Raw genomic sequence first — 20703 nt, 5'->3', positions numbered from 1 at the left:
AATTTTAGTTTTGTTTTGTTCACTTTTAACCATCATCATCCTCGTCAGCCCATGGCCGGGCTACTACTGAGCACGGATCCCCTCTCAGAGTGAGAAAGGAATCTCATGCATGTACATCTAACTTTTCCGTGTAATTTCCGTTTCAAGGTGGTTTCAAGCAATTAATATCACTTGCTTTAACGGCGACGGAAAACATCGTGAGAAAACCTGCATGCTTGAGAGTTCTCCATAATGTTCTTAAAGGTGTGTGAAGTCTGCCTATTGCACTTAGCCAGCGTGGCGGATCTAAACCCTTCTCATTTTGATAGGAGACTGGTGCTCAGTAGTTAGTCGGCATTGGGCAGACCATGATGATGATAGACTTTCAGTTTGTCTGGTATTGAAATTTAATTCTCAAGGAATTCAGAATCAATACCACTAGAAAAATGACAGATGTTTCTACAGAATGTGAATAGAAATGTATTTGTGTGAAAGTGTTCAATTTTCGCCATTTCAATATTACAACGTACCTCTTGTAATATTGAATTATTTATGTAAATCGTAGTTCTTAGAATATCGAAGTAAATCCTCGTCATAGCTCCTCGTGGGGCGCTTAGCATTTCAATGTACAATTTACCATAAATGTTTAAATGATGTAGAAGGTGCCGAGTGGGGATCTTTGCGTAGTCGTTGGTGATGTCGAAGTGTTTACTTGCGACTTGCACCGACTAATGTAAACTCCTATGTAAGTGAAGGTTACAGTAACGAGAAAAGAGCTGATAACTTTCAAATGGCTGAACCGATTTTCTTGGATTATAGCTAAGAACACTCTCTATCAAGCCACCTTTCAAACAAAAAAAAACTAAATTAAAATCGGTTCATTAGTTTAGGAGCTACGATGCCACAGACAGATACACAGATACACACGTCAAACTTATAACACCCCTCTTTTTGGGTCGGGGGTTACAAACCGGTCAAGCGCGTGTCGAACCATGCGCAGTGTATGGTTCCGTAGTTGCCCGTTACAATATGCGACTTATAAGAGAATTTTTGTTTGATACTCTGAAAATATTTACTAGCAACATCGTCCGCGTGGACTACACAAATTTCAAACCCCTATTTTATCCTTTCAGGGGTTGAATTTTCAATAATCCTTCTTAGTGGATGTCTACGTCATAATAGCAATCTGCGTGCCAAACAGCCCGATCCGTCCAGTAAATTGTCAATCAGTCAGTCAGTCACCTTTTCCTTTAATATATTTAGATTAAAGATGTTGTGATTTTATTTTTCCATCATTTTACATGGTTTTGCTAGTACTTACTAGCTGTTTTCCTCAATTAACGACTTTTCTCTATCTAATTTTTAATAAAATTTCTTTAACTTCAAGTACATTTTATAAGTCGACTATTCGTTAAATTGTAAAGTCTACTTAGTTCTGATAGTTTTACTTTTAACTTCTTTATATATACCTACTACTACAAAAATTAACATTTAGCTGGCAACAAGTAACAAAAATTGTAAGAGAGTCTCAAAGACAGCCTTTGTTGAAAGGATTAAGTTACAATATACAATATACACAGACAGCTCAATCTCTATAACATGACAATAGTAGGTAGGTACCCATATTATAGGTACCCATATGTCACACTACTATTATAAAGTCGAAAGTTTATATGTGTGTGTGTGTGTGTGTGTGTGTGTATGTTTGTTACTCTTTCACGCAATAACTACTGAATGGATTTGGCTGAAATTTGGAATGGAGATAGATATTATCCTGGATTAGCACATAGGCTACTTTTTATCCCAGAAAACCAAAGAGCTCCTACGGGATTTTAAAAAACCGATATCCACGCGGGCGAAGCCGCGGGCATCTTTTAGTATAAGTATATAAAATTAGAAAAGCGTAATAATTTTAAGAAGGTAGGTATATTAAAACGACAAGCTTAAAAATACATTCCACTATCGTGCCATACAAAAACCTCCACCAAGATAACAATAATTAATTTTATTACAACTTAAAATAACACGCCTAATAATAATTATTATGACAGCAATAACATTACGCGATTCCCGTACAATCACGAACAATAATATACTCGTTCCTATAATTAATTATTCATCTCTTAATGCCTTGCGTAATTGCGAACTCCGAAACATTCGCGAACAATAGCGTCGAATTAATACAAAGCCAAACAGACCTAAAAAAAACCCGGTCAAGTGCGATTCGGACTCAGACACGAAAGGTTCCGTACCTGTACAATAGTACGGAACTCTTCGTGTGCGAGTCCAACTCTAACGATAAATAACACTTTTTGTTTCCACACCTAGCCCACCTTGCAAGTTAATGACAGACTGAACCATCTTTTTCCTGTAAGGGTTCCTTTTTTCCTTTCGAGGAGCGGAACCCTAAAAAGGAAAATAACAAAAGCCTCCCATCCACTAGAATGAATTAATCAGGACAGTCACGAACCGTCCTAACGATGGCACGAACTACGAGAAAATATAAGTTTAGGGTGAACTTAGCGAAAACTTCGCCAAGTGCTGTAAAGAAGTTCGCTAAATGATATCGAGACTGTCGATGTTTTATTCAAGTTTTTCATTACCATCCTCTCGATTGTATCGATTATTCATTCGAATCATTAACAGTTTAACCGGTTGAATGGTATCGTTAATTTGTTTCGTTGACAAATATTATTAAAATTGATGAATAAAATGGAAACGTAGCAATAACAAAGGTTCTTTTTGATTTTGTATTATACCACGCTTCTTTAGATTTTTTATAGCACTATAGTTGTTTTAAGAAGAATATCTTGCACGTATGAGTACCAATATAGTTACACAATTTTCTAAATTTCTAACAATACTGACAATTTTTAGTATTTGCATCGTTAATAATTCATCCAGTTGTTAGAGAATCCTTTCCGAAGAGCTGTAAAAGTTTGTTTAATGACATCGAGATCATCGATGTTTTATTCAGGTTTTTCATTACCATCATCTCGATTATATGATTACATTTATTTCATCATCAACAGTTCGACTGTTTACCTGTACCTTCGATTATTTGCTTTGTTTCATTGTCAATTACGCTCTGCCGCAGTCTCACACGCTACGCTTTGTCTGAGTCGTACTTTGTACTTATTTGTACTATCAATATCCAGCACAGAATGCAAAAGTATCGGTGTTTTTGATTCGTGATTGGATGAAACTACCTGTAACATTCAGACATCCAAAGCATTTCGATAACTGAACCAATTGAACTACGACGAGACGGTATTGGAACACAACACTGCGACAAAATACATAAAGTTCCAAAACTGAAAACGAGTTAAAAAAAAGTGCGACACGTTTCCCGAGCGTGGTGTTTGGAAACGTATTTCATTACCATATTTTTGTGTTTTTTTTATAAAGATTAGATTTATTTTAATTTCATGAATTTATTTATTCCTTTTCGCTTTTGGCGTACCGCTGACTTATTTGTTTTGTTTTCTGAAGTAGGTATACTTTTTTGCCCTGCGACAAATTACATTATATCATAGACGTGCTACGTTCATAATTACTTGACGTATAATAAAGTTCGAGCTCGGTCATAAGTAAGACAGATGATATAAAACGTTCAAGAGTAGAAGAGATAGCGCTCTACAACTCACTTTGGTTAAATGACTTTGACTTTGACTAAAAAATAGAAGGATGGAAATGGATACGTTTGTATATCATATTGCGATAAAAAGTTATCGAATGGTTTATACAATTCAATGCCGATTACAAAATTTATGCGACACTTCCTCGAAACTGGGACACGTTACCGTTTTAAAGTTGTTTTATTATTGAAAATAAAATTTTGCTCTGTACACAACAAATATTCCTGCGTAATTTTTAAGAGAGTAAATATAAGTAATGTAAGACCAAATCAGAAATTAGGTAATCCATTGAAAAAACAGAGTCACGAAGCTGAAGTGGCAATGGGAGCACATAGTTCAAAGAACCGACAGACCCACCACCAACTCCTTTCATTTGATCGGATCCAAAGGCGGGATGTCCGTCTTGTGGACGATCCCAAACTGACTGGCAGGTTGGAAATCCTGAAGCACCGCGGAGATGTTAGCTTTCTTTGCGTGATTTATCAGCTTTATAATGAGGAGTGCTCTGAAGAGCTGTTTGAGCTCATTCAGTCCTGCTATTTCTACAACCGCACCGCACGCCACCGCAAGCATATTTCACCCTCACCACCTGGGTGCCTGGTGCAGTAGGTCCTTTTTTCCACGCATATACAAATTATGGAACCAACCCCCTTCAGTGATGTCCCCACTAGCACTAGCGGACCAACAAAGTTCTGAAAGGCCGGCAACGCATCGGTGGTCGGGTAAAAATAAGCTGAGCCAGCAAATTTTTTTTTTTTTCTAGAAATAATCTAGAAATAATTAGTTAAATTACTATAAGAGCAGTTAACGTTACAAGTACTGATAAATCTACAATATAAATCTTATTGTAAACAAACCATGTTCTCCACATAATCCCTTGTTACGAGACAATCTTGTTTAATTTATTGTCCTTATTTTCATCGTTCCAAAAGTTCCATGAAAATCCCCGTCAGGTGTAAGTCGGACTCGCACACGAAGGGTTCCGTACCATTGTACAAGATATGGCACAATGTACTTTTTAATTTTTGAAGTGAAAACTTCTTGATACTTCATGGGTTTGCATCACTGCTGCGACTAACATGCGACATGCGAATGTGACTGACTGATTGACTCACTGACTGCCATTTTTTTTATTAATATGCATAGCGGCCATTTTGATTTTGTTATTATTTGTTATAGCAGCAATAGAAATACACACTATAAAAATTTCAACTATCTACCTATTACAGTTCATGAGATACAGCCCACTGACAGACATGTAGACGGCAGCTAATGCATGGGCAGATGCACAGCGGAGGCTCAGTAATAGGGTCCCGTTGGCACCCTTCAGATACGGAACCTTAATAAAATAGGTTAAAACATTTACGCACAACCCGAAGAAACGTGTCACAGAATATATTTGGTAATTTTTGCGACTGTACTGTGTGTTCATATAAATTTCACGAGAGTTTGTACATTTTGTTCTATTAAAACATTGTTATTGCGGCTCTGTTTGGTGAATATAAAAATCGGGTGCTCCATCATAATAATTGGACAGTGTAAAATAATAAAATTTGAATAGCCAAATTTTATTATTAATATTTTTCTGCTTTTTTCCATAATTTTGTACCTTGTACATTATGTACCTATGTTATAATAGGTATATACACATACAGTGATCTAAATAACAAAATTTTCTTTATCAGAACTTCGTACAACGTTTACCAAGTTATTTGGTTTATAAACAGATAGATAATTCAGTTCCATTCATAGATGCCTAGTAGGTACTTATCTCACTTAATATTATAAACCCGAAAGTTTGTACGTATAATATATGGATATTTGTTACTCTTTCACGCAAAAACTCCTGGGCGGATTTGGCTGAAATTTGAATTGGAGAAAGACTATACCCTGGATTAATACATAGGCTAATTTTATCCCAGAAAATTAATGAGTTCCCACGGGATTTTTAATAACCTATATTCACGGGAACGAAGTTGCGGGCATTAGCTAGTAGATAATTATTTCTCTAAAATGAAAACTCTTTGCACTGTATACTTTATACTTTGCACTATACATATTATATTTTAATTAGTTAGCTATAAAGCCAGCCAATACATTATTAAGTAGCAAAATCAATTAACATATACAAAACCAGGATAATAAAAAAATAAACGTAAGATGTGTCGTTTGTATTATCATGAACATCAAACACAAAGGGTTTCCAAAGAATATTGCCCCCGTTTTAATTCCCCCACAATCAACCGTCACTCCCGAACAGTATACCACAAATGAAACCGCAAAAAAAAATTTACGCAAAAACCCAAAGAATGTTCCGTAGAGAAAAGTGTCACTGAATAAATTTGGCAATTTTTGCGCCAGTGCCTCGCGTTAATATAAATTTCATGAGAGCCCGTACATTGCTGTTTTATTAAAAGAGCGTTGTTAGAGACTTGATTCATATTAAAATCAGGTACTCTATCACAGAGCTGACGGCTTTTTGGTAAACAAATTTAGTCGATTTAAAGAGGTTTTTAAAACGTTTTAGCCGGAATAAACCATAGGTTTTGTACGTTTCATTCCTATTTCGTTTTCAGTTACGGTGGAATGTACAAGGATTTTTTTTATATTTGCTGGTTTTTGGTACTCCACATTTAAAATAACTATTAGGTAATAAAGTTCGCTTTGTAGATGAATGTTGCTATTTTATGGACGTATAACTTAACGGGTATGCTCATAAAATTGTTTGAGCATCGATAGGTACTTTGTAAGGATATAAAATGCTGAAAAGACTTACCTTTTTAGTATAATACAGTCTCCTATAGGGAAATTCAAGTTTTAAGAACATCATTGCTGCTTTGAAGACGCATTGCGATTGCATGTTGTGACGCAATGCAACGAAATACCGTCATCATCCTTATCAACCCATCGCCGACTCACTACTGAGCACGGGTCTTCTATCAGAATGAGAAAATTTAGCTAAAATCCGACTTCATACATCTTTGAGATCATTATGAAGAACTCTCAGCCATACAGGTTTCCACACAATGTTTTCCTTTAGTGTAAGCTAATTATATTATTTTAATTGCTTAAAATGCATATAATTATATAAGTTAGAAGCCCGGGATCGAACCCGCGACCCCTTGACTAGAAGGCCGAAGTCTTAACCACTAGGTTTTCACAGCTATGAACTATCACAGAGCTTTGTTAATTTAGAGTAATACCTGATTCATCACAACCGATCACCAGGCCATTACTATAGATCGTTTCAACGAATAGTTCCTATGGCGTTATGTTGACTTCCCTGTCTGTGTAAGTCATTGGCACCATATTGGCATGATCTTTATACCACGAGTCTCATTTCAGAATGGAATTTTTTGGGTTATACCTAGTCCACTGCGCTGGCCAAGTGACAGGTTGTTTGAAAATAGCGCAAATCAAGTTTGTTCAAAACAGTTTTACAATCGCAGGTCCAGCGTATTTGTTTTAGTAGAGGTCATTGCGTTATGGTGTCAAAAACCATTCTCTAGAAAATTATGCACTTAGCAATGCTAGAATATCATGTTTCCATAGATTTTGATCTCATAGATAGTATTATTTTGATCAACGCTACATTACGGTCGCTATGTTTGATAAGGCATTGCTTTCCTAGGAAAAAAACTTAATAATAAATAAAACAAATATAATAAAATAAAATATTTTTATTTGCCATAACTACGAAAGCATTAGGTAACAACTAAAAGGAATAAAAATCACAATTGAGGCCTACCAGTAAGACATGGGTCCTCCTTGGCTGTGTCATCGACTGATCGAGACTTACCTGAAAAGATAAAGATTAAATATATTATTTTAAAAACTAAGTACAAATATTTGATAGCGTATAATGCAAGGTACAAAGTGTGGTAGACCTTACTACTTTTGAATTATAATATGCATAAGTTCTGTTTGGTGTCTATTTTGGTCCATACAAAAATGTAACCAACCACACATAATTAACGATTTTAATATCCATTGAACTTATAATATTTTAATATCAGGGTATCAAGGCCCCAGTTTGTAATACATACGTACACACACAAACACACACAGACATACACGCACGCACACATACACAGGCAGTTCCGGCAGTGGTGACATAAATGTAACAAAAGAAGCCTCATTTCAATTACAGTTTTCAAGTTAGGAATGCCACGAACAAATGTATTAAAAAACAAATATCACAAGTACAAATCGTTAGACCTTATTCCCGCTTCTCATAACCCTTCAATATTTTCATATCGTATTTGTCCCAATATGTACAAAAACGCAATATCATCTACCGACCCAGAGAAATGTTTTGTATTACGTTTAGTTTGTCTATACTTTGATCGGGTCACTTTGAAGTAGTGTTGACAAAAGCGGGGATATTATGTATTCCCTCAGTTGGGAGCCTCCGGAGCCTTATTTTGCAAGTGTTTCTTAACAAACGGGTCTATCTGCCCTTATAACCTTGGATCAAAGAGCAACCGGTTACCTTCGAAAGGGAGCTGCTACAGTAATCTTCTCTTGCCAAAGTACCAGCCTACTTGAAATAATACTTGTAGTTGGTGAAAGTAAATATGGTCGCCACTGGATTTGACAAGTCCATGTCTCTTTATAGAGTTGTAAAATGAAAACTCTTGTGAATACAGTAATGTAATAAAAATAATTTAATTTTAATTTATAAGATTATTTACTCTAATACTCGTTTCAATAGAAATCATTTTGCGGTGTCATCATAAGGTCTTTGGGATTTATTATTGATGTGTTGTTTTATTCTCTATAATTATGATGGTTTTTTGTTTTCAGGTGGGTGTTAATCGAGAGATCACGTAAAACCGTTGGACCTTCTCCGGTCGTGACGTATTGCCATACTTTGAGGAAAGTATAGACTCTATTCTTTTCATAAAAGAAAAACCACACAATATTTAACAAATAATAACATTGCTTAGTTATTTTCGACAAAGTAAACATAGATTGATTATAATCTGTGCCGTTAAGTGTTGAAAACCTTTTGTATCGGATGAGAACGCTATGTTGTCTCCTGAATGTATTGTTCAATGATCGTTGGCTTAGAAACATCCCCTTTCAAGAGCAAAGTTTTAGAAGTTCTCTCCGTAACTTGTCAATACTGTAAGGCAGTGACTTGCGACGCGATGTGGCCTTTGGGATAAATTTATATTTCTGGCGACTTAGATATTGTAGGTGCCTACATATTGAAACATTTCGTTTTTTTAAAAGAGTAAGAGCTGAGTTTCTTGCTGGTTCTTCTCATTACAATCTGCTTTCTGAGCCGGTGGTAGAGTCTTAATATAATATCAAACTGGAGCTAAAAGTTATGATGAATATATAATGAAGAATAATGAATATTTCATTTCATAACCAGAGAAATCAGATTAAGTATAGAGCAGAAAGGTATGAAGCGTGATTATGTCCCGCGCGGATGGGTAGTGCTCCATCTTTGCACTTATTTGCATACCGTTAAACGATCACGAAGCGAAAACGAAACACAAGGAACGGTTTTAAAAAACACCATCCTAAGCGATTTGACAGAAGAGGCAGGGAGAGGCCGTTTTTTTTAAATTCATGATACACTTGACCACAATATCACCTGATGGAAAGTGAAGATGTGGCCTAAGATGGGACTTGTTTATCTAGAAGATGCTAATTCACTCTTGTTTTAAAGACACCTGGATTGTAATTGGTAGGAAACAGATCGCGAAAGAGTATTCCAAACCTTAGCTATGCATATGAGAAATGATGTCGCAAAACGTTTCGTGCGTGTAGATGGAATGTCGACGATATAAGGATGGAAACTTGCCCGACGTCTTGCGGTTCGGTGGTAAAATGGTGAAGGGGCGACAAGATCGAAAAGTTCCTTTGCACTGCTGCGGTGCAACGCCATACTTCCTGCCGGATCGGCAACGCAGTGGCCGTGTGGCAACCAATACTGAAGTCCACAGCGATGCGGTGCCGTATCGCACCGTCAACGCATCGTGTGGTTTCACTCTAACAGTTTTTTTTTTTTTTTAGCCATGTTAGCCAGAATATTAGCCATGTTAATCATGACTAATATTCCCCTTTCCCCTCCAACTAAGCGCAAAGCTGTATTAGGAGTAGGTACGACAATAGTGCAACGGGTGGGGTTTGAACCGCCGACCTTTTTAGAATTCAGTCGGCTCCTCAGCCTGTTGAGCTATTGAGGCTATTACTCATATAATCCTCTTTTTGACTTGCCGCAAAAAGGATTACCATTCGCACACTCGGATTGCATTAAATTAACACGAATAGGTATATTAAAAAGCGCGAAACGTACAGAAATACCCCAACCTTGGCCTAGATGGTGTGTTATTGAAGTCTAAAACGGCACTCGTTTGCTTGAGAGTGGAGAGTGCTCGTAGCGATCCGGAGTACGCTCGATAGACCGTTACGAGTTACGAAAATCGATTCGAATCGTTTGCATAAATTAAAAACGATTAGATGAACATCGACTTTAATTTATTCTGTTTCACTCTTTGAATTGAGTTTGTGAAAGGGAAATCTTTGAATGCATTGGGTAGCTTTGATGCCCAAATCAAATGAGTGCGTGTGTGTGTTTGTGTGTGTTGGTTTGGTTTAATCATTCCTTCATAATTAAAAAACTATTTTATTAAACTAGAGCTCCACAATGGAACCAAAGTGACAGAAAGGCATAATGATAGAGAAAAATAAAACGTATATAATACGACAAGGACACTACACTACACTAATGAACACATAGCCCCTCTTTGCGCTGCGCGGTTGGATAGTAAATGAGTTTCAGGTGTCATCGGTTCGTAATAGAAGCGTATTAACATTCCGCGTGTCTTGCCCTATATTTTGCCATTACGAAAAACCAAGTATAATATGAGAGATGTGATCTACACACTGTAAACATGTTCGTGTATGTATATGTGCGTATCATGGATTTCCGCAAAGTCCGCTTTTTTATCCCAAAAAAAAACTCTAAAAGCGCAAAAAAAGAACAACGAAAGTCTGACTATGCGATTTAAAAATAAACACTCGTTTGGCCATACTAAAATATATTATAACAAGATGGCACCCCATCGCTGAAGGGCCTAATCTCGTGAATCTAAGCGAGTGGACCGCGCGCTAAAAGATCTGTACCCTCAGTATGAGATTTTACTTCTCACCAACGTTGATAGTATTTGAGAGTCGAAAAAAAAATAACGTCAAAGTAAAAAGACCTTAAACATCATTGGTTTAAAGTTAAAAATTCAGTACTATTGATTTTAATTTCGCAACGTTTCCGCTTGGAGCGCTGGCTGTATATGTATAAACTCGAGCATTAAAAACGAGGTAGTTAAGGGGCATTTTACTTTAACGCTGTTTTAAAGTATTTCGACTCTCTAATACCTTATTTAGGGATTACTGCCAGTTATTTTACAATTGCAGTCTATGGACGGACTAAAGGCAGTGGACCTACAGTGCCCTGCGTGTTCAACATAACAATGTGCTGAGAGCGGTGTTGAGGAAGCCTCGACACTGCGGTGCGTCGGCAATGTTTACGGATGCTCGCGTGGATGATTTCTACGCGATCATGCGCAAGCGTGCCGCGTCCATGATGCGCAGGCTAATGAGTAGTACCAACACTCTCCTTAGCGCATTGGCCATGAAACTGGATAGTCTCCTCTGGAGGTGCTGAGGTGGTGCGCACATAGGCGCCAGGAGACTCCCTCGGGCATTGTAGTGGTAGAATTAGTTTTAATTTAGTAGGATTAATTGTTAAGTTAAGTTAAGCTACAGAGGCATCCATTGTCGTTCATCTTGGGCAGCGATCTATCGCTCCCAAGCGTGATAAACGCGATGATCGCCAATGAGACTTGTTGGACGGCAATGGTGTCCTTCTGTGAGGAGGTGATGGCATTGAAGGAGGCGGCTGAAAGGGAAAGAGAGCTGGATCCCAACGCTCATCCCATACGCCGTAAACGCCAGGGGCAAAGGAGGCGCCAATATGCGCGCTACCTCGTGCCCTAAATGAGGACATAACCACACACAAGGCGTCGGCATCCCATAGGGATGTCCAGTAATGTGGCGGTATCGTTGAGACGGCACAGTGGTATGCAAACTGCGTTCCTGTGTCGTCTCGTCATGACGCAGACGGCCCCGCTGGGTTTTAGTGGGTATTCTGGTTCTGCCAGCGAGTCCCACATACCCCCCCGGAAGCAGCGTGACTCTGCTTCCGGGAGGGATGCGTAAAAGCATTTCCCAGCGATAAAAAAAAAAAAAAAAAAGATATAAGTACTAACTTAGGTTAAGTGATTGTTGTTGTACTAACACATAATTATGGGCCTGAAATAAAAGTTTATTTATTTTTAATTTATTTTAATACTATCTACGTTGGCGAGAAATAAAATCTCGTACTGAGGGTACTGCTACAACCATCCCGGGCTTTGGCGGCGTCGGAACGTGCTCTAGTGCGCGCCTTATAGAATTAGTACAGTTTAGAGGATCTAGTATACAAATACCTATACCTACCACTACTTACAGTTTATAAACCTTAGTTAATTTTTTTTAGGGTTCCTTACCTCAGAGTTAAAAACTGAACCCTTATAATAAAGGATCACTTTGTTATCTGTCTGTCCGTCTGTCGTATCTGCCAAGAAAATCTATACAGTACTTCCCGTTGACCTAGAATCATGAAATTTGCCAGGTAGGTAGATCTTATAGCACAAATAAAGGAACAAATCCGAAAACTATGAATTACATGACAAAAAAATTAAAATGTGTCCATGAACAAAATAATTAGTATTTTTTAACTTTCAAAGTAAAATAACCATACCAAGTGGGATATCGTACCTGTACATTCTAAAAGAGATTTTCATTTACATATTTATATACATAGTTTTTGATTTATCGTGCAAAATGTCGGAAAAAATACCCGAGTACGGAACGGTAGTCTGATTCGCACTTGGTCGGTTTTTTAGGAAGGATTTTTAAAAATTCCACCCGACCGAAGCCATGGCGGATCACTAGTGGGGGAGATTAGACCGAAACCGGGTATAGGGTATATACACTAAAATCTTTTCTACGTTACAAAAACGCGTGCTTTTGCTCACTGCAGTTGGCTATCTTGATTGGCCACCCTAATAATAATTAAAGCCTTATTATACCTCGTTACGAACGTCAAAAACTCAAAAGTAGGTTAAGAATAATATACAGTATGACCGAGAATTTTCTCACCCAGACTCGAACAAAGGGTTACCTTCGTCTGTATGAAAGACGTCCCCTTTTACAAATTTTATGTTTACATAACGCGAATCTTTATTTGCCTTTGTTAGTTGAAGTAGGCTTAAGATTCCTTCAGAACAAAGTAACAATAGGAGGGAAACATTAAAGGGACCATATCTTTGAAAACTGTTCGAATATCTATAGGTACATACAAAAGGAGCTAAACTGATTGACATATCAACGAATGGCTCAAATCGCTAGGTAATCCGAGATTTTGCTTGTACATAGAATGAACTTCAGTATCATAATCGTGATTGACCTTTCGTCGGCTCACTACAGAGAACAGGCCTCCTCTCAGAATGAGAAGGGTTTTTAGGGTTTTCCTCCGCGCAGGTCAAGTGAGAATTGACAGACTTCACACACCTTTGAGTACATTGTGCAGAACGCACAGGCATGCATGTTTCTTCACGTTTCCCCGATGTGTTGTTTTTCTTCACTGTAAAGCAAGTGATATTTAACGCGAATGATCCATCGATGGAATGAACTTACAAATAAAAAGTGTGCTAGAAAATGTCAGCTCGAAACTACGATTGGGTGGATATTTGTAATTTAAGCGATTTATACTTTTACTAAAGTATGTTTTTATTGCAATATTTAATACACTTTATTTTTTTGTATTGCAATCTTATTGCAATATTCAATATATTTTATTCAGCGCTTACGTATGTTGTTTTTATGCTACGATAAACAAAATAAAGTCTGAACAATAAAGTGAAGTAAATACAAAATATGTAGTGTCACACTAATAATATTAAAGGCGAAAGTTTGTATGTGTGTGTGTGTGTGTGTGTGTGTGTGTGTGTGTGTGTATGTTTGTTACGCTTTCACGCGATAACTACTAAATGGATTTGGCTGAAATTGGGAATGAAGATAGGTAATATCCTGGATTAGCACATAGGCTACTTTTTATCCCGGAAAATCAAAGAGTTTCTACAGGATTTCGAAAAACCTAAATCCACGCGGGCAAATTCGCGGGCGTCAGCTAGTAACACAGTAAAATTTATTTTTATCTGATCTGTCAATGTCTATAACTATCATTTTTACAATACTGTTCAAATTATATAAGTCAATGTGTTCAAACAATAGCGAAAATCCTATTTGTCTTTAGAAAAATGTTTAAGAAACATTGTGAACTAAGTGAAAACTCGATAAACAGGAAGTTTCGGTTCACATAACAATGAAAATATCACAATGTGAACTTAAAGACCCCAAGTATGCTCCAAGTCGATAAAAATAAACAACAACCATGGAGACAAAAAGGTAGACGAGGACAAGAACAAGTACTTTGAATCAACCAGTCCAAGCATAATCAAATGCGATACATCTCTCGTGACTTTTGGCCGAGACGATAAGGCCGCTAAATGTACTATTATGTGTTACTCTTGTATCTTTCTTTTTATAATGATGTAAAATAAAGAATATTAAACTAAACTAAAACTTTTGTAAGGCTTTTTCCATGGTTTTGGGGTAGCTAGGTACTGCAAGTTGCCTATCCAGCTTGCCCGAAAGAGACACATTTAAGCCAAATACCTATTTTGTTTTCATTTCTCCGGCAAGAGTATCATTTCGCTTTCCCAAATATGAAAATTCGATCCTATTTCCCGTCAAAATCTGTTGGCTTATGACGCGTGATGACTGAAACTTATGATTGCGCGTTGTAATCATGACTAAATGACACATTAATTATGAGGACGTCGTAGGTAGAGAAAATAAGCACGCTTGGTTTTATTATTATTTGATGAACTAGCTATCGATCTATTCCAAGTCCGTGACTTTGTTTAGGCTAGAATCGCGAGAAAATCGCACGAGAAAGCGTGGTCACACTGATCATGCTTGGGCCGTAGGACGGAGTTTGTCCTTATCTGAGAATACACAGAAAAGCATCATAAAACTTGACGTAAAAGTTCTTACACTTGGAAAAGTTAAAACAAAATAAACTTCGGAGAGCTGAATATATCCATCTCTCTCATACAATCCATACTTAATATTATAAATGCGAAAGTGTGTCTGTCTGTCTGTCTGTCTGCTACGTTTTCACGGCCCTACCCGCTGAACCGATTTTAATGAAATTTGGTACAGACATGGGATACATCCCGGGGAAGGACATAGGCTACTTTTTATCCCGGAAAATCAAAGAGTTCCTACGGGATTTTAAAAAACCAAAATACACGCGGGCGAAGCCGCGGGCATCCTCTAGTAATGAAATAAATGAATATGAATATAAAAATTAGACATTGAAAATTGATGCGGTAGAGTTCATAGTAAAATCACACTTATATTATAAAGGCGAAAGTTTGTATGTGTGTGTGTGTGTGTGTGTGTGTGTGTGTGTGTGTGTGTGTGTTGTGTGTGTATGTTTGTTACTCCTTCACGCAAAAACCACTGAACGGATTTGGCTGAAATTCAGAATGGAGATAGATAATATCCTGGATTAGCATATAGGCTACTTTTTATCCCGGAAAATCAAAGAGTTCCCACGGGATTTTGAAAAACCAAAATCCACGCGGACGAAGTCGCGGGCGTCAGCTATTATACTATATATAGCTCGATTACCACTCACTGACTCACTGACTCACTCATTGACATAATTGTTCTCCTAGAAAGAGACGGAAAATGATATAATGATGTGGGGGAATTGTGTTCGGATTCGGGAACCCTCTGGGGAAAAATTATGACATTTCAGAAAAACAAGATGGCGGCCGAGGTGATTTTTGCAGCTCCGTTGTTTTCCAACCGATTTCGTTGAATTTTGCAATCTTTGAAGAAAGTAGTAAACGATTAATGGGAAATGTCGAGAAAATTGAAAAAACAAGATGGCGGCCGAACCGTAGCGTTTTAAAATTTTTGATTTTTCGACCCCGAACCGCGGCGCCACAGATCCGAGACGGGGTAATCGAGGATAATTATTTTTTCGTGTCTCGCCCACGATTATCCTGTATTTTGACAGAACGGGAGTGGTTTTTAAAAATTCAAGATGGCGGCTGTCGTGGCGGCCATTATGTTAGAGGTACGAAAAAACGCAATTTTAAAAGTTAAATATCCCAAAGTTGGCAACATCGGAGCGATTCGGCTTCTATGAAGCGATTGTACGTATAGACTCGAGGTATAGATTGGAGGAAAAAAATTACCCCATTTTTTGGGGAAATTTCAAGATTTTCGGGAAATTGAAAAAAATCGAAATACGGACTTTTCGCAAAATCCGAGTATGAGTGATTATGTGTTTTGATCATACAAATGACATTTGGGTATTTTTGTCGCCGAAGACTGGCAACACTGGAATTTATCAAAGAAAAAATGATTTCCGACGTGGTGTTTTTTCAGGGGCGATCGTTTCACGTGGGTGCGAGCGAGAGGAGAGATTGCAACGTCATCGGGAGCGGTATATCCTGTAGTTATTGTAAAAGTTGTACAACGATGTAATTTATTTCTGCGAAACGAGTTGGCGGCCATTTTGTAATTTTTTGAATTTTTCGAAATTTTGATCACGTTTTTGAGGCAGTTGGCAACATTTTGGAGAGTCAATATGTATGAATCGATTGTGTGACTCAGCCGGCAATATCGAAATATAGAAACAGTGTTGCCACTTTTGGGGAGATTTTCGAGATTTTCAACTAAGAAACTCCTGTAAAATTTTGTATGAAAATTTTTTTTTCCACTGATGGTGTTATATAGAAAACGAAAACTTAGTAAGCCAAAATTATGGAGAGAGCTGATGATTGAGGGTTTCGGAGACGGGTGGAGGGCCCGCTTGAGGTATTGAAGATAGGTGGGGGGTGCTCGAGCAAATGTTATTCATGACGTCATCCAATTGCCAAAAAGCTGAAAAAAAATTCAAAATGGCGAAGAAAAGATGGCCGCCATACAAATTTCGCGGGTGTCCAGCTCGGAGGGTATAAAAGATGGAGGTGCGGTTTCTTGGCAAAAGAGGATCAGGATCCAAAGGTCTACTCGATGAGTAGAAAAAAAATTCAAAATGGCGGAATTTATTTTTCCATACATTTTGTATGGCGAATATTTTATGTTTTATTCTCCTAGAAAGAAACAATAAACGATACGATGATGTTCGGGAGATATGTTCGGGTGCACGATATGAGTAGGGAAAAATTATGACATTTCAGAAAAACAAGATGGCGACCGACGTGATTTTTGCAACTCTTTTGTTTTCCAACCGATTTCGTTGAAACTCGCAATCTTTGAAGAATGTACTAAACGATTAATAGAAAAAGTGGAAAATTTTGGAAAAACAAAATGGCCGCCGTACAAATTTCGTCGGTGTCTATCTCGGAGGCTATAAAAGATGGAAGAGTGGTTTCTTGGCAAAAGATGATCAGAGTCCGAAGGTCTACTCGGTGGAACAAACGCTGCATGCTCGCGGACCACTTTAGTGGTCCGCGCACCCACGCACCCTACTAACTTATTATCCTAATTTACAAAAAATAATATGGATATCGTTTTCAGGGTTTCCAGGGTGCTGATTTTGATAATGACATTTATTTTCAAATCCAAGATGGCGGACTTAAATTTTCTACAAAAAATAGAAATGCCTGTCATTTTATGGGGTTTTTCGGGGTGATTTATCTTAATAAATCAATTTGGTTTTATATTATAAAAAAGTTAACCTTACCACGTCACGTGAGCTGCTTTAGCAGCTCGCGCACCGAGCAAAACACTAGTTATACTATATATAGCTCGATTACCACTCACTGACTCACTCATTGACATAATTGTTCTCCTAGAAAGAGAAGGAAAATGATATAGTGATGTGGGGGAGTTGTGTTCGGTTTCGGGAACCCTCTGGGGAAAAATTATGACATTTCAGAAAAACAAGATGGCGGCCGACGTGATTTTTGCAGCTCCGTTGTTTTCCAACCGATTTCATTGAATTTTACAATCTTTAAAGAAAGTAGTAAACAGTTAATAGAAAATGTGAAAAAAATTGGAAAAACAAGATGGCGGCCGAGCCGTAGCGTTTTCAAAATTTTGATTTTTCGACCCCGAACCGCGGCGCCACAGATCCGAAACGGGAAATCGATAATAATTATTTTTTTCTTGTTTCGCTCACAATGATCCTGAATTTTGACAGAACGGGAGTGGTTTTTAAAAATTCAAGATGGCGGCTGTCATGGCGGCCGTTAAGTTAGACGTACAAAAAATCGCAATTTTAAAATTCAAATATCTCAAAGTTGGCAACATCGGAGCGATTCGGTTTCTATCAAGCGATTGTACGTATGGACTCGAGGTATAGATCGGTGGGAAAAAATTACCCCATTTTTAGGGAAATTTCAAGATTTTCGGGAAATTGTAAAAAAACGAAATACGGACTTTTTGAAAGATCTGAGTATGAGCGATTATGTGTTTTGCTCGTACAAATGACATTTGGGTACTTTTGTCGCCGAAAACTGGCAACACTGGAATTTATCAGAGAAAAAGTGATTTTCGACGTGGTCTTTTTTCAGGGGCGATCGTTTCGCTTGGGTGCGAGCGAGAGGAGAGATTGCAACGTCATCGGAAGCGGTATATCCTGTAGTTATTGGAAAAGTTGTACAACGATGTAATTTATTTCTGTAAAACGAATTGGCGGCCATTTTGTATTTTTTTTAATTTTTCGAAATTTTGACCACGTTTTTGAGGCAGTTGGCAACATTTTGGATAGTCAATATGTATGAATCGATTGTGTATCTCGGCTGGCAGTATCGAGATATGCAACCGGTGTTGCCACTTTTGGGGAGATTTTCGAGATTTTCGACTAAGAAACTCCTGTAAAATTTTGTATGAAAATTTTTTTTTTCAATGATGGTGTTATATAGAAAACAAAAACTTAGTAAGCCAAAATTATGGAGAGAGCTGATGATTGAGGATATCGGAGACACGTGAAGGGCCCGCTTAAGGTATTGAAGATAGGTGGGGGGTGCTCGAGCAAATGTCATTCATGATGTCATCCAATTGCCAAAAAGCTGAAAAAAAATTCAAAATGGCGAAGAAAAGATGGCCGCCATACAAATTTCGCCGGTGTCCAGCTCGGAGGGTATAAAAGATGGAAGTGGGGTTTCTTGGAAGAAGATGATCGAGATCCGAAGGTCTACTCGATGAATAGAAAAAAAAATCAAAATGGCGGAATTTATTTTTCCATACATTTTGTATGGCGAATATTGAATGCCTCATTCTCCTAGAAAGAGACAAGAAACGATACGATGATGTTCGGGAGATGTGTTCAAGTGCACGATATGAGTAGGGGAAAATTCTGACATTTCAGAAAAACAAGATGGCGGCTGACGTGATTTTTGCAACACTTTTGTTTTCCAACCGATTTCGCTGAAACTCACAATCTTTGAAGAAAATACCAAACGATTAATAGAAAAAGTGGAAAATTTTGGAAAAACAAGATGGCCGCCATACAAATTTCGTCGGTGTCCATCTCGGAAGGTATAAAAGATAGAAGAGTGGTTTCTTGGCAAAAGATGATCAGGATGGGAAGGTCTACTCGGTGGAACAAACTCTGCATGCTCGCGGACCACTTTAGTGGTCCGCGCACCCACGCACCCTACTTTATTAACCTCAACTACCCCGTTTTTACAAAAAATGATATGGATGTCGTTTTCAGAGTTTTCCGGCGTGCTGATTTTGATAACGACATTTATTTTGAAATCCAAGATGGCGGACATGCACTTTTTAAGAAAAAAATTGATATGGGTGTCGTTTTGTGGGTTTTTGTGGTGAATTGTGTATCTTTAATAAATAAATTTGGTTAAATATAATAAAGTTAACATAACCACGTCACGTGAGCTGCTTTAGCAGCTCGCGCACCGAGCAAAACACTAGTTTAATATATAAAACGTAAAATAATTTCTACCTAGGTCCGTTATAGACTCAAACCATTGAACCGATGTGCCCTAAACCAGTTTCATTAGAAAGGCAATAAAATAATGCAACGATGTCTTTGAAATATTTTTAGCACGGTAGAAACCGTCAGTTTTCATTGAAAATGAAGTATGTAGTTATAATTTTGAACTCAACAACTGATATTCAGCAAATAAATAAATTTCATTTCAAGTAAGTTCATAAATAACTCATACAGAACCCTACTAAGTTAAGGACTCAAATCGTTCCGGTTCACCTCACAATAAAAATATCATAAGATGAACCAAAACATTCCACGTACATAAAATAAACAACGGTCATGAAGCTAAAAAGGTATACGGAGATATTTAGGTAGCGCATTGAAAGTTTATGGTGTAATGTCGTTATTTTTCATGAACGTGCGGAAAATTGCCTTTTGAATAGTTACGCTACTATACCTATTCAGATGGTAAGGACTACAAAGAATTTAATGCATAATTGGTAGGTACCAAAATTTTACAGAGTTATACGATTTTTTAAAATGTGACACTTGGGTTGCGTCCTGCATTACTTTTTTAACCCCCGACCCAAAAAGAGGGGTGTTATAAGCTTGACGTGTGTATCTGTGTATCTGTCTGTGGCATCGTAGCTCCTAAACTAATGAACCGATTTTAATTTAGTTTTTTTTGTTTGAAAGGTGGCTTGATCGAGAGTGTTCTTAGCTATAATCCAAGAAAATCGGTTCAGCCGTTTGAAAGTTATCAGCTCTTTTCTAGTTACTGTAACCTTCACTTGTTGGGGGTGTAATACATTTTTAATTTACACTTGTTGATCTAATATACTACGTTACAAAGTTCAAAAAAACGACGTAATTTTACAAATCATACATATTCATGATGATGATAATTATGATGATATAAGCCCATAGAAGGAGGGAAGAGAAGAGAGAGAAACAGAGTCAATTTTGTAATAAACTTCGCGA

General features: G+C 37.5%; 1 protein-coding gene across 1 annotated transcript in view; it reads right to left on the bottom strand.

The window, feature by feature from the left end:
- Positions 1 to 20703, bottom strand: part of LOC123874317 (acetylcholine receptor subunit alpha-like 1) — a 336305-nt gene that overhangs the window by 265932 nt on the left and 49670 nt on the right. The window contains exon 3 of the mRNA XM_045919572.1: positions 7366 to 7416. The gene's annotated coding sequence lies outside the window, so the exon portion shown is untranslated. The remainder of the gene's footprint in view (positions 1 to 7365; positions 7417 to 20703) is intronic.

This window comes from Maniola jurtina, chromosome 18, assembly GCF_905333055.1.
Source record: "Maniola jurtina chromosome 18, ilManJurt1.1, whole genome shotgun sequence".
Taxonomy (NCBI): Eukaryota; Metazoa; Arthropoda; class Insecta; order Lepidoptera; family Nymphalidae; genus Maniola; species Maniola jurtina.
Note: the sequence above shows the minus strand (reverse complement) of the source record. Positions and strands in the feature narration are given on the sequence as shown.